We start from the raw sequence: 13,172 nt of genomic DNA, 5'->3' as shown, positions 1-13,172 counted from the left end.
TTGTTGTTTTGATTTGCATCTCTCGGATAATAAGTGACTTTGAACATGTTTTCATGTGTCTCTTGGCCTTCCTTCTGTCTTCTTTTGAAAATATTCTGTTTAGGTCCGTTGCCCATTTTTTTATTGGATCATTTATCTTCCTCTTATTGAGTTGCATAAGCTGCCTGTAGATGTTGGAGATTAAACCTTTATCAGTGATAGCATTTGCAAATATGTTTTCCCATGCAGTGGGCTTTCTTGTTGTTTTGTTGATGGTTTCTTTTGCTGTAAAAAAGCTTTTTATTTTGTTGTAGTCCCATTTGTTAATTTTCTCTTTAGCTTCCATTGCCCTAGGGGCAGTGTCAGTGAAGAAGTTCTTGTGGCATATGTCTGAGATTTTGTTGCCTGTGGATTCCTCTAGTATTTTTATGGTTTCCCGTCTTATGTTTAAGTCCTGTATCCATTTTGAGTTTATTTTTGTGTATGGTGTAAGTTGGTGATCTAGTTTCATTTTTTTGCATGTATCTGTCCAGTTTTCCCAACACCATTTATTGAAGAGACTGTCTTGACTCCATTGTATGTTCATGCCTCCTTTGTCAAATATTAATTGAGCATAGTGGTTTGGGTCGATATCTGGGTTCTCTATTCTGTTCCATTGATCAATATGTCTGTTCTTGTGCCAGTACCAGGCTGTTTTGAGAACAGTGGCTTTGTAATACAGCTTGAAATCTGGTATTGAGATCCCACCTACTTTATTCTTCTTTCTGAGGATTGCTGAGGCTAGTCGGGGTCTTTTTTTATTCCAGATGAATTTTTGGAGAGTTCTTTCTAGGTCTGTGAAATATGCTGTTGGTATTTTGATGGGGAGTGCATTGAATCTGTAGATTGCTTTGGGTAGTATGGACATTTTAATGATGTTGATTCTACCAATCCAGGAACATGGTATGTTCTTCCATCTGTTTACGTCTTCCTCTATCTCTTTTTTCAGTGTCCTGTAGTTTTCTGCGTATAGGTCTTTTACCTCCTTAGTTAAGTTTATTCCTAGGTATCTTAATTTTTTTGGTGCGATGGTAAATGGGATTGCTTTTTTAGTCTCTCTTTCTGTAAGTTCATTATTGGTGTATAGAAAAGCCATAGATTTCTTGGCGTTAATTTTGTATCCCGCTACATTGCCGAATTCATTTATTAAGTCTATTAGTTTTTTGATGGAATCTTTTGGGTTTTTTATGTACAATATCATGTCATCTGCAAATAAGGACAGCTTCACTTCTTCTTTTCCAATTTGGATGCCTCTTATTTCTTCTTCTTGCCTAATTGCGATAGCTAATACTTCCAGTACTATGTCAAATAGAAGTGGTGAGAGTGGGCATCCCTGTCTTGTTCCTGTTCTTAGGGGAAATGGTTTTAGTTTTTGCCCATTGAGTATGATGTTTGCTGTGGGTTTATCATAAATAGCTTTTATTATGTTGAGGTATGAGCCTTCTATTCCCACCTTGTTGAGAGTTTTTATCAAGAAAGGGTGTTGGATTTTGTCAAATGCTTTTTCTGCATCTATTGATATGACTATGTGATTTTTATCTCTCAATTTGTTTATGTGATGTATCACGTTTATTGATTTGCGGATATTGTACCATCCTTGCATTCCTGGAATAAATCCTACTTGGTCATGGTGTATGATCTTTCTGATGTACTGCTGGAGCCGATTTGCTAGAATTTTGTTGAGGATTTTGGCATCAATGTTCATGAGGGATATTGGCCTGTAATTCTCTTTCATTGAGTTGTCTTTATCTGGTTTTGGTATTAGGGTGATGCTGGCTTCATAGAAGGAGCCTGGAAGTGTTCCTTCCTCTTGAATTTTTTGGAATAGTCTGAGGAGGATAGGTTTTAGTTCTTCCTTGAAAGTTTGATAAAACTCTCCTGTGAAGCCATCTGGCCCCGGGCTTTTGTTTGCCGGAAGCTTTTTGATGACTGCTTCAATTTCTTCCATAGTTACTGGCATGTTGAGCTGTTTAGAATCTTCCTGATTGAGTTTTGGAAGGTTGTATTTTTCTAGGAATATGTCGATTTCCTCTAGGTTGTCCAGTTTGTTGGAATAGAGTTGTTCGTAGTATTTTGTAACAATCCTTTGTATTTCGTCGGGGTCTGTTGTTATTTCACCTCTTTCATTTCTGATTTTGTTTATTTGGGTCCTCTCTCTTTGCTTCTTGGTGAGCCTGGCTAGAGGTCCATCAATCTTGTTTATCCTTTCAAAGAACCAGCTCTTGGTGTTGTTGATCTTTTGTATTGTTTCTTTGGTCTCTATGTCGTTTATCTCCGCTCTGATCTTTATTATTTCTTTCCTTCTGCTTACACTGGGCTTATCTTGTTGCTCTCTCTCTAACTCTTTGAGTTGTTGGGTTAGGTAATTTATTACCATTGTTTCTTGTTTTTTGAAGTAGGCTTGTAGAGCTATGAACTTCCCTCTCAGGACTGCTTTCATTGTGTCCCATAGATTTTGGATTGTTGTGTTTTCATTGTCGTTTGTTGCCATGATGTTTTTTATTTCTTCCTTGATGTCTTTGGTAACCCAGTCATGGTTTAATAACATGCTGTTTAGTCTCCAAGTGTTTGATTTCTTTGGGTTGTTTTTATTGTAGTTGATTTCCAGTTTTATGCCACTGTGATCTGAGAAGATACTTGATATGATTTCTATCTTCTTGAATTTGGAGAGACTTTGCCTATGTCCTAACATATGGTCTATCTTTGAAAATGACCCATGTGCACTTGAGAAGAATGTATATTCTGTGGCTTTGGGGTGAAATGTTCTGAAGATGTCGATTAATTCCATCTGTTCTAGTGAGTCATTTAGGATTGATGTTTCTTTGCTGATTTTTTGTTTAGAGGATTTGTCCAATGGTGATAGTGGGGTATTGAAGTCTCCTACTATGATTGTATTACTGTCAATCTCTCCTTTGATATCTTCCAGGAGTTTTTTAATGTATCTTGGTGCTCCTGTATTGGGTGCATATATGTTTACCAGAGTTATTTCTTCTTGTTGGATTTCTCCCTTTAGTATTATGAAGTGGCCTTCATTATCTCTTGTTATGTCCTTCACTTTGAGATCTAATTTGTCAGATATAAGTATTGCAACCCCAGCTTTTTTTTCATTTCCATTTGCCTGGAAAACCTTTTTCCATCCCTTTACTCTCAGTCTGTATGCATCCTTTTTTTTGAGGTGGGTTTCCTGTAGACAGCAGATATCTGGGTTTTGTTTTCTTATCCAGTCTGTTACCCTGTTATGGACAGATTTCTGATCACTCATTGATTTAATAGAAAAGGAGAAATTAGCTGCCTTCTGAACTTACTTCTCTCAAAACAAAACAAAAATCCTAACCCCCAAAACACTGACATTCAAAAAACAAAAACCCTTCTGGTTGACTGCATTTATCTGTTCTAACATCAAAGGTCTGTGATTTTGTTTGTTTGCAATCTAGCTCATGTCTACCCTGGATAATAATAGTCAATTCTGTTATTCAGAATTCTGTTAAACTGACTTTAGCACTTCGTCAGTTCTACTGAACTATCACTGATTTCACAGTGACAACCTGAGGTGACTGCCAGGTCCTAAAGTACTGTTATCATCTCTTCAGCAGTTTAGTGTGGAGTGCAACTCAGTGTGTTCTAGGTTTCTGAAAACTGATAATCCATGGAAGATACATGGGTTGATACCTCAGGTCAAATATGTGTTTCTGTGTTGACTGCTGTTTCACTGTAACTGTATATCAGATATATAAGCTATGAACACAAATTTGTAGGAAAAGGTGGTGTTTGAAAAATGTAGACATTCTTTAAATTTTTTTTTTCTATTGAAAACTTTATTGGTTTATCCTTCTTGGTGAGGAAATTAATGGCATCCACACTGAGGCTGTGAATTTCAGTGTCAGATGTTTCTTAAATGTCAGCTGTTACAAAGCTTTGCCCTTGGTGTATTGTGTTCAGGTTGAAGGTTCTTGGAACACAAGAACCATGTGTACCCTGGGTTGGAAAATAAACTGGTGTTGACATATATGCCCGCGAGAAAGACTGAGAAAAATTTAACAAGTTGAAATACGTTGAGAAACAGTGAAGTATTTCAAATACTCTAAAAATACCTGGTGGACTTTTTCAATATGCATTGAAAAACTAAAATGTTATTGCAAACCTTAAATTCAGAATAAATTTCTCCAAATAGGGATATATTGTCTGAGGAGGAATAAAATGCTGGATCCCCATTTTCAGACTAACCATGTTAGTCTTAACTGGAAGTTTCATGTATGTATATATTTAAAATATACACTTTCTTTATCTCATATAGATGATATCTGAAGGTTTATTATGTGAATATCTGCACTGTGGATTTAGGATTACAAAGTTGTCCTCACACAGCCATATTGAAAGCTTTTCCTAATTCTGTAAACATAATAGTTTCATTTTACTTTTGGTCTTGTAATTTTATTCTTAGGTCAATGGTTAATGATTTTATTTTTAGTTCAGATTGCAAAATATTCATAAAATCGTTTAGCTTTAGCAACATAAAATTAACACCTTTACTTTATTTTAAGGGTACTAAATTAAATACATGGAAAGCACCCTACATCATGTCTGTTAGATGAGGCAATTAATAAAATTGAATTCTCTTTGAATCAATATCTTAATTCTTACAGTCTTATTACTAGATAGGTAAGGACCATCCATTGCCAGTTTCCATACATTCTTCATCTTTTCTCAATGTGTGTCACAGTAGCTCATTGTAAGTAATTCAAGTGAAAATGAATTCCATCATTATACTATCTCAATACAAAAGGATTCCAACAGAAATATTTTATTGTTCTTAATAAAACTAATAAAACTGAACTAACTGCAACCTTCACATTCCAACCAAACTTTGTGGAAAAGTAGTTTATATGAATATATGTAAAATGTTCTCAGATATTTTGAATGAACTCTGTGGTCATGAAGTTTTCTATTTTTCAAATGTTTATAAATACTGTTCATTTTTAAAAGTTTACAAATTTTAAATTAATATTTCCGTATATTTTTCATTTTCAATAAAATAATGTGGTTTAATTATGCTTGTTGCAGTTCAGTTTTTAGTTTATTGAAGTTAAGTTTATGTAATGGCAAAATTATCCCCACTTAGTTTTGAGTTATAAGAGAAAGTTTCAAGGTTTTAAAAAAAAATCTGCACTTAGGTTAATTTTGTTTTGTCATTTCCCTTGAAATTCACACCTGTTATTTAGAAATGGCTCTCCACAAACCATCTTCCATATAACGAACTCGTCGCTGGAACAAAAGGTAGGAGACACTATCTCATCTTGCAGTAATTTCATTGAATAAGATAGGAGCTCAAAGCAGTCAGTATAATGAAATCTCCTCTCAGTCCAGAGATTTATAAGAAGGCAAAGAAAGCATTATAAAAATATTTGGTAGTATTGCATTACATCAAAGTTTACATTTACAAACCTTACACAAATTGCCTCTAGCCTCTGTGTAACTAAAACTTCGCTTTATGTAGAGACCACATCACCATGACTTGATCGATTCTCCCTGATTTGATTAGGACTCATGCTTGAGAACAACTCGCTCAGTTGTGTAGGGTAGAAAAGGCTTGTTTCTTACCTGTGTCCCATGCCCCCTCTTTCCTGCCATTTTATAAATAATACTAGAGGCCCGGTGCACGAAATTCATGCACGGGGGGCAGGGGTCCCCTCAGCCCAGCCTCACCCTCTCCAATCTGGGACCCCTTGGGGGATGTCCGAGGATCGGGCCTAAACCAGCAGTCAAACATCCCTCTCACAATCCGGGACCACTGGCTCCTAACTGCTCACCTGCCTGCCTGCCTGATTGCCCCTAACTGCCCTCCCTGATAGCCTCATCAACCCCAACTGCCCCCCTGCCGACCTGGTCACCCCCAACTGCCTCCCCCTTGCCAGCCTGGTCACCAATCACTTATCCCCTCTGCTGGCCTGGTCACCCCCAACTGCCCCTCCCCTCCCCCCATGGGCCTGGTCGCCCCACACAGCCTGCTGTTCGGTTGTTTGGTTGCCCCTCACTAGCCCCCCTGCCAGCCTGGTTGCCCCATGCAGACTGCTGTTCAGTCATTTGGTTGTCCCTCACTAACCCACCTGCCGGCCTGGTCGCCCCACACAGCCTGCTGCTCAGTTATTTGGTTGTCCCTCACTAACCCCTAACCGGCCTAGTCACCCCATGCAGCTTGTTCGGTCGTCCGTTTGGTTGCTATGGTCGCTTAGGCTTTTATTATTATAGATACAATTCCCTAAATCACATAGTTACCTAGGGCCAGAATGAGAACCAAAATCCAAGTGTCCCAACACCCCGGACTACTCAATCCATGGAACGTAGGCCTGTCTAAGGAGGGCTTGGAAGCGGCACATCTATCCCAGCAGAGTTAGAACAAACTGACTATCGCAAGCAAGTTGTTTGCATAGACAAACATTTCAGCACCCTGGCTGCAGTGTACAGGAAGCCACAGGTGAGCTTAAGTTACAAAGAGTCTTAAATTGTATAACAATGAGCAACGTATTCTTCCCAACTGAAAGCTTTGATTGGTTGCACACACACGCACACACACACACACACACACACTTTTTTGAGAGAGCTGACTACCTGAGCCACCCTTTTTCCACTTCAGTTACAAATCATGAAGTCCTTTCTTCTTGAGGGAAAACTGAATCTCTAGAAACACCATTATTGTAGGCAAAAACCTTTGAGTTAAAAGGCATTTTAGTTTTTATTTTTTTTAATACTCACCGAGGATATTTTTCCATTGGTTTTTAGAGAGTGGGAAAGAGGGAAAGACAGAGAGAAACATACATGTGAGAGAAGCACATCGATTGGTTGCCTCCTGCTCGAGCCCAACCAGGGCCCAGGCCGGGGAAGAGCCTGCAACCAAGGTACGTGCCCTTGACCCGAATCGAACTCAGGACCCTTAGGTCCACAGGCCGATGCTCTATCCACTGAGCCAAACAGGCTAGGGTGGTATTTGAGTTTTATATGTATAGCTTCCCTGTGGCTGGTGGGCTGAGGCGGGTAGGAATCTTTGCAGGCCTAGCTCTACCTACTGGCCTCAGGAGCTTGTCCAACCCTCGGGAGACAGGCCTCACACCAGTTCACTGCATTGGTGTACTCCTAAGACCACGTGGACCTTCCTTCCACCCCATCCTGTGTAGCCCCAGCCACTACTTGCCTGGGGGGAGCGGGGGGTGGGGGGAAGAGGCAGATGGGCAGGGTTAGTAGTGGAGATAAAGCAGCCATGCTCTGAGTGCCATGTTCCTACAATCCCCTCCCACTTTCTGCCTTCTATGGCCCAGCCAGTAACTCCTGACCACAAGTAAACAGCATGCAACTCAAACTTGGCCCAAAAGCTTGAAGACTGCTTTGTGAATGCCTTCCATAGGAACTCACTGACCATGGAAACCAAATACAGAGTCCTGATTGTTTAGTTTCCGCTGAGAAAACCTCTAGCTCTCCCCTAGAATAAATCTTGGGTAATGATATGTGACTCCTTGAGTTAATTGTGCCCAACAAACATCCAGAAAATAAACTCAAAGATATCCCGAAACCTCAGGCCCATTAAACAGATTGTTCCATCGACCACGAATGAGCAAAATAGCCCTTCGGCTCAGGTCTCCATCTCTCAATTAGAGTTTGCCTTTGTTTTCACTGTTAACATTTCAACATATTTCTAGAAGAGTTTTAAATAAAATATCCTATATAATAAAAGCCTAATATGCTAAGTGTTTGGTCATCTGGTCATCCGGTCATCTGGTCAGCCAATCAAAGCGTAATATGCTAATGACATGCTAAGGCAGCTCAACCACTTGCTTTGATGTTCACTGACCACCAGGGGCTGAATGCAGGAGCTGCCCCTGATGGTCAGTGCGCTCCCACCAGGGGAGCACCGCTTAGCCAGAAGCCAGGCTTACGGCTGGCAAGCGCAGCTGCAGTGACGGGAGCTTCTCCTGCCTCCGTGGCAGAGCTAAGGATGTCCAACTTAGGGGAACAGGCCTAAGCCATCAGTTGGACATCCCCCAAGGGCTCCCGGACTGGGAGAGGGCACAGACTAGGCTGAGGGACACCCCCCGTCCCCCGAGTGCACAAATTTTGTGCATTGGGCCTCTAGTATTTGAATAAAAGGGATCTCTCTTCTCCTTGACTCGTGGAACTGAGAGGCTGGGTCATAATGTACAAGCCTTAGAGGAAGCAGACAGAAAATAAGTTCTTATGGGTAGAATTGGGTTGTATTTACTGGACCAAATTCCTTCTGAATAATCTTGCATGCACAGAAGTAAAAGAGCAAAGCTGTCTACCAGTTTTGAGTCTATTTTCAGGATTACAGGGTGTAAACCTAAGTAATGTGGTCAGTCCGTCTTTTCAACAAGACCTGCAGTACTCAGCAAAGGGAAGCTGCCTGATTGAGTTAATGTGGGCAAAAGGAAGACCCACGTTCGAGGCCCCATGGTGGCTTTCTGTGTGAACCAAACTGGTTCAGAATCAAAAGGACTTAGGCAACTCGATGCAATTCAGGTTACAGGCAGCAATTCCACTTGTTACGGGAGGTGCCTGCTGATTGAAGATTAGCCCGCAGCAAGAGGGAAAATAAAAGTGTGGAGGAACTGGTCAAACAAGATCAAGGTTGTATTATTTGTTTAGCTGCACAGCGTGGAGTAGCTGGGACTGGATGAAGCAAGTACCCTCCATTGGAGCGCGGGACCTACTTGAACAACCTCAGCATAATTTACCGTCTAACGGAGGGACGATTAACCACTTCCACCAGACACCTCTGTGGGCCCAGGGTCTCCGAAGGGCCGTGACTTCCTAATCATGAATGAGACATAAAGGGCGAGATCTGAAATATGCCGCTAAGCAGAAACACTTTCAGTTTTGCTGCCAAGCAGACAAGAAAATGAGGTGACTTCAAAGTCACAAGTCCACTCATCGACTTTCATTTCCCCCAGTCAACCAGCAGATAGACGCCACAGAACAACAAACCACGGCACGGAGAGTGCTCCCCACCCCCCGTCCCACCCCATGAGATACACAGAGTAAATCCTACCAGTTTCTCGGCATCTTTAGTATCTTCTCTAGAGGCCTGTCTACTAGCACTGAAACCCAGTGAGGAGAACATGTGAGCTCCCTGCCGCCAGGTTTCTGGCGCTTTGTGAAAAGGCCCTGGATCTCCTTCCCTGTGATCCCATAGCCACTCTGGGGGCTGAAGCAGGGAAATGGCAGGCCGGCTAGTCCCGCATATGGTGGGTTAGCAAGGGACAGCTGTGAGTCATCAGGCATGGATGGGTCATTTTCTCCCTTTGTTCCACCTTTTAATAAACTTCACAAGAAGCCTGGGCCCAGAGTAAGCATATCTACGTGCACTTCGAGGAGTGTACCTAGTGCAGTGATTTTTTTTGGTCCCGGCTGCACATGGTTTCACCAAAGAGGCTTTTTGAAATTACCATGTCTGGGCCCCACCCCAGACCAATTAAGTACAACATCTGAAGGTTGGATACGGGCAGCTATTTGTTAAAAAGCTCCCCAGATGATTTTAATATGCAGCCAGGGTTGAGAAACACAGATCTAATTGAAGACCCTACCTGTTATAAGTCACGTCCCAATTTCAAAGTCATTTTTTTAAAAATTGCTAAAATATAATATGCACACATTCTGTGGTTGTTTTCCATTTATTGGGCAGATTTCTGCAACCTTGGAAATAAGGTACATCGCCTGTACCTGAGTAAGAGTGTCAAGTGCAAAAGCTGCCAATGGAAGAATCAGCAGAGACGTGTCCTTTAGGCAGGGGCTTGTCCTCAGGCAGGTGAGCATTTGACTAATAGTGGCTTAAAGAAATAGGGGCTCATTTGTCTCAGAGAACAAGAAGTCTGGAAGTAGGTGATTTAGAGTTGGTGTGGTGGCTGAACAATCCCAGGAGGGAGCCAAGCTCTTTCCTTTTTCTGCTCTGTAGATAGGATTGCCAGATTTAACAGCAACAATAAAAACACAAGGCACCCAGTTAAATTTGAATTTCAGATGAACAAATAAATTTAGCATAAGTGTGTCCCACATAACAATTGGAACATATATCCTATCTGATAAAGAGGGAATATGCTAATTGACCATCACTCCATCACAACGATGGCTGCACCCACAGCTGAGGCCAAGTTCCTATAAGGAGCCTTAAATGAGCGATCAGCAGGGACCTGAGGCCCTCCCCCACCCCTATAGGGTTTGATAAGGGACCTCAGGCCGCATCCCCCACTAGGTAGGGCTTGATAGGGGACCTTAGGCTGTGCCCGCCCTGGCGTCAGGCTGGGGGACCTCAAGCCATGCTCCCCACCCCGGCGCCATGCCAGGGGGCCTGAGGCCATGCCCCCCGCCCAACGGGGCTTGACGGGGGACCTTAAGGTGCACTTCCTATCCTGGTGCTGGGCTAGGGGACCTCAGGCTGCTCCTCCCGCCAGATGGGGCTTGACAGGGGACCTCAGACTGCACCCCTTTCCCAGCAGGGATTGATGGGGGACCACAGACCGCACCCCCAGCACCAGGCCAGGGGACCTGAGGCTGTGCCACCCTGCCTGGTGGGACTTGATGGGGGACCTCCAGGCATGACCCCTGCCCCGGTCTGGGCTGGGGGACCTCAAGCCATGCCCCCCGTCCTGGCACTGGGCCAGGGGACCTGAGGCTACGTCCCCTGCCCGGCAGGGCTTAACAAGGGTGGGACTGGCCAGGTCTAGATCTAGCCCAATGGGAGCAGGGGCCGGCCAGGTCTGGGTCTCACGTGATTTTGAGGAGTATGTGGGTGGGCGGGGACTTGACTCTGGGTCCCGTGGTGCACCCCAGACTCTGACAGGAGGAAGGTTTTCATATACATTTTACTAATTTTCTTTTATCTCTGACACTTCTATTATAGATAAAGAACAAATAGCAATATTAAATTATTTCCTCTAATTAATCCCCTTTTAATGTGCACGAATTTCGTGCACCAGGCCACTAATAGTGTAATAAAGAATCTGACTCCATTTTTTATGTTTGCTGACAGCTTTCAAGCCCCATCACTTTCCCTTTTCCTTCTGTCCCCCATCTGAGCAAGCTCCTCAGATAGGCTGTGTGCTTCTTCCTTGGGTGCCAGCTGGAAGTTCAAACCAAGCAAGCCCCACCCAGCCCCTGCACCTCAGCCCCACCCCCTCATCACCACAAAACCCCAAGGCAGTCTCCCACCTGCTCTCTCCAGCTATTTTCAGATCTGCTGGGGAGCCTTCCCTGATGTCCTCAGAAACTCAAGATGTGAGTCACAAATCTCTCATACCCTCTTGGTAGGTGTATGATGTCAACAGTCTCAACACTGGGGCCAAACATGGGATTGGGGGGCGGGGTTCCATCCATTTCTGAGGGTGACCCCAACAGGAGAGGTGACCACAACACACTAAAATATTGTTATTTATCTGAAATGTATCTTTAACTGTGTATCCTATATTGTATATGGCAACACTATCTGTGGGCCTTTTTCTGATTCACAGGTGGGCACGCCAACTCCAGGTCTCCAAGCCATGTTCCAAGCAGGAAGAGTCAAAAGAGTTTTCCTTCTGGTGAGACTTGGCTTTTTATTGGGCAAATTCTCCTCAGGTGCTTCTGGTTGCATTTCACTCTGTGGAACTTGCTGGTGTGGGTGTGCTTGTTGCCAGAGAGCGTAGAAAATAGAGTATTTTAACCTTCATACCAGGAAGAATGAGGGTCGTAGCTGACTTTTGCAATATAAGCCCAGAGCAACTACTAGAAAGTTGTCTGTGGCCTTATGTAATGGGTATAATGTCTTTGAAAGACCTTCACCCACCCATAAGCCAGAGTTCCCCTCTCTGAATCCTGTTAGCCTTGGGGGCAGGGAACGGATGTAAGTGTCCTCTGGGAGGAAAGGTGTGGTCCGTGGATCCGCACCTTTGACATCAGCTGGGAGCTTGTTAGAAATGCAGAATATGAGGTCCCACTGTGGACCTACCGAATCAGAACCTGCGTTTTAACCAAGTCCCCAGGCGACTGTGTGTGTATTACAGTTTGAGAAGAACTGGCGCGGTTCTCATATTTAAAAGGAACTTTAAAACGACTGCCATCGATATTGTGATTTCAGTGGTCTAGAGTGCAGCCTGGGCATCAGGATTTTGAAAAGCTCCCTAAATTATACTCATAAGCAGTGAAGTTTGAGAACCTAGAACGGTGGTTCTCAACTCTGGGTGAGAATCACTTGGGGTAATTTGTTTTAAAACCACCAATGCCTGTGTCCCCCTCAGAGCAGTTAAGTCAGAATGGAAAGATGAGTGAAATGGTGGGACCTGAGCAACTGTGCTTCCCTAAAGGTCTCAGATCATTCTAGTGTGGGAGGACCGGGCCAGGAAGAGGAAGTAAAAAGCTAACATCCTCCAGCCCAGTGGTTTTGCAAAGAGGGACAGTGGTAAGCGGTATTATATGGGTTGAAGTACCATTGAGACAGGAGGGCCAGGTGGGTGCAGCAGGGAACAAAACAGACAAAAACACCTGACCTCACACGTGTGTACAGTTGCAGGAGGAACGGGGCAGACAACAGACCAAATGAATAAGTAGTCCTATATGATTTGCTATATTGTGTTGAGAGCAGAACTCTACAGAAAAGGTAGACAGGGCATATTCGTGGTGAGGGTACAATTTTAAATAGTGTTATTCGAGAAATCTCTCACAGAGAGAGTGACATTTGAGCAACAACCTGGAGATGATGAGGAAGCAAACGATACAGATACCCAGGAAAAGGACTCCCGGTGTAGAGTACAACAGGCGCACAGGTCTGAGATAAGAAGGTGTCTGGGATTTGCAAGGACTAGCATGGGCAAATCGGAGAGTAGCAAGAGATAAGTGAGTGCATAGGTACAGGTGACAGCAGTAAACAGAGCATGCCACTCCAATCCAAGCAGATTCATCACCTGCCCTTTGAGCTTTCCTAGACAGCTTACCATAAAATTCACCAAACCCATGTCTGGGTTGCGGGCTCAATCCCTGGTAGGAGGTGTGCAGGAGACAGCCAATCAATGACTCACTCTCATCATTGATGTTTCTATCTCTCCCTCTCCCTTCCTCTCTGAAATCAATAAAAAATATTTAGAAAAATAAATTAAAAATACAAATGGCTCTCTGTGTAT

The sequence above is a fragment of the Eptesicus fuscus genome, chromosome 2, assembly GCF_027574615.1.
Source record: "Eptesicus fuscus isolate TK198812 chromosome 2, DD_ASM_mEF_20220401, whole genome shotgun sequence".
Classification (NCBI taxonomy): domain Eukaryota; kingdom Metazoa; phylum Chordata; class Mammalia; order Chiroptera; family Vespertilionidae; genus Eptesicus; species Eptesicus fuscus.
This window is presented reverse-complemented; position numbering follows the sequence as displayed.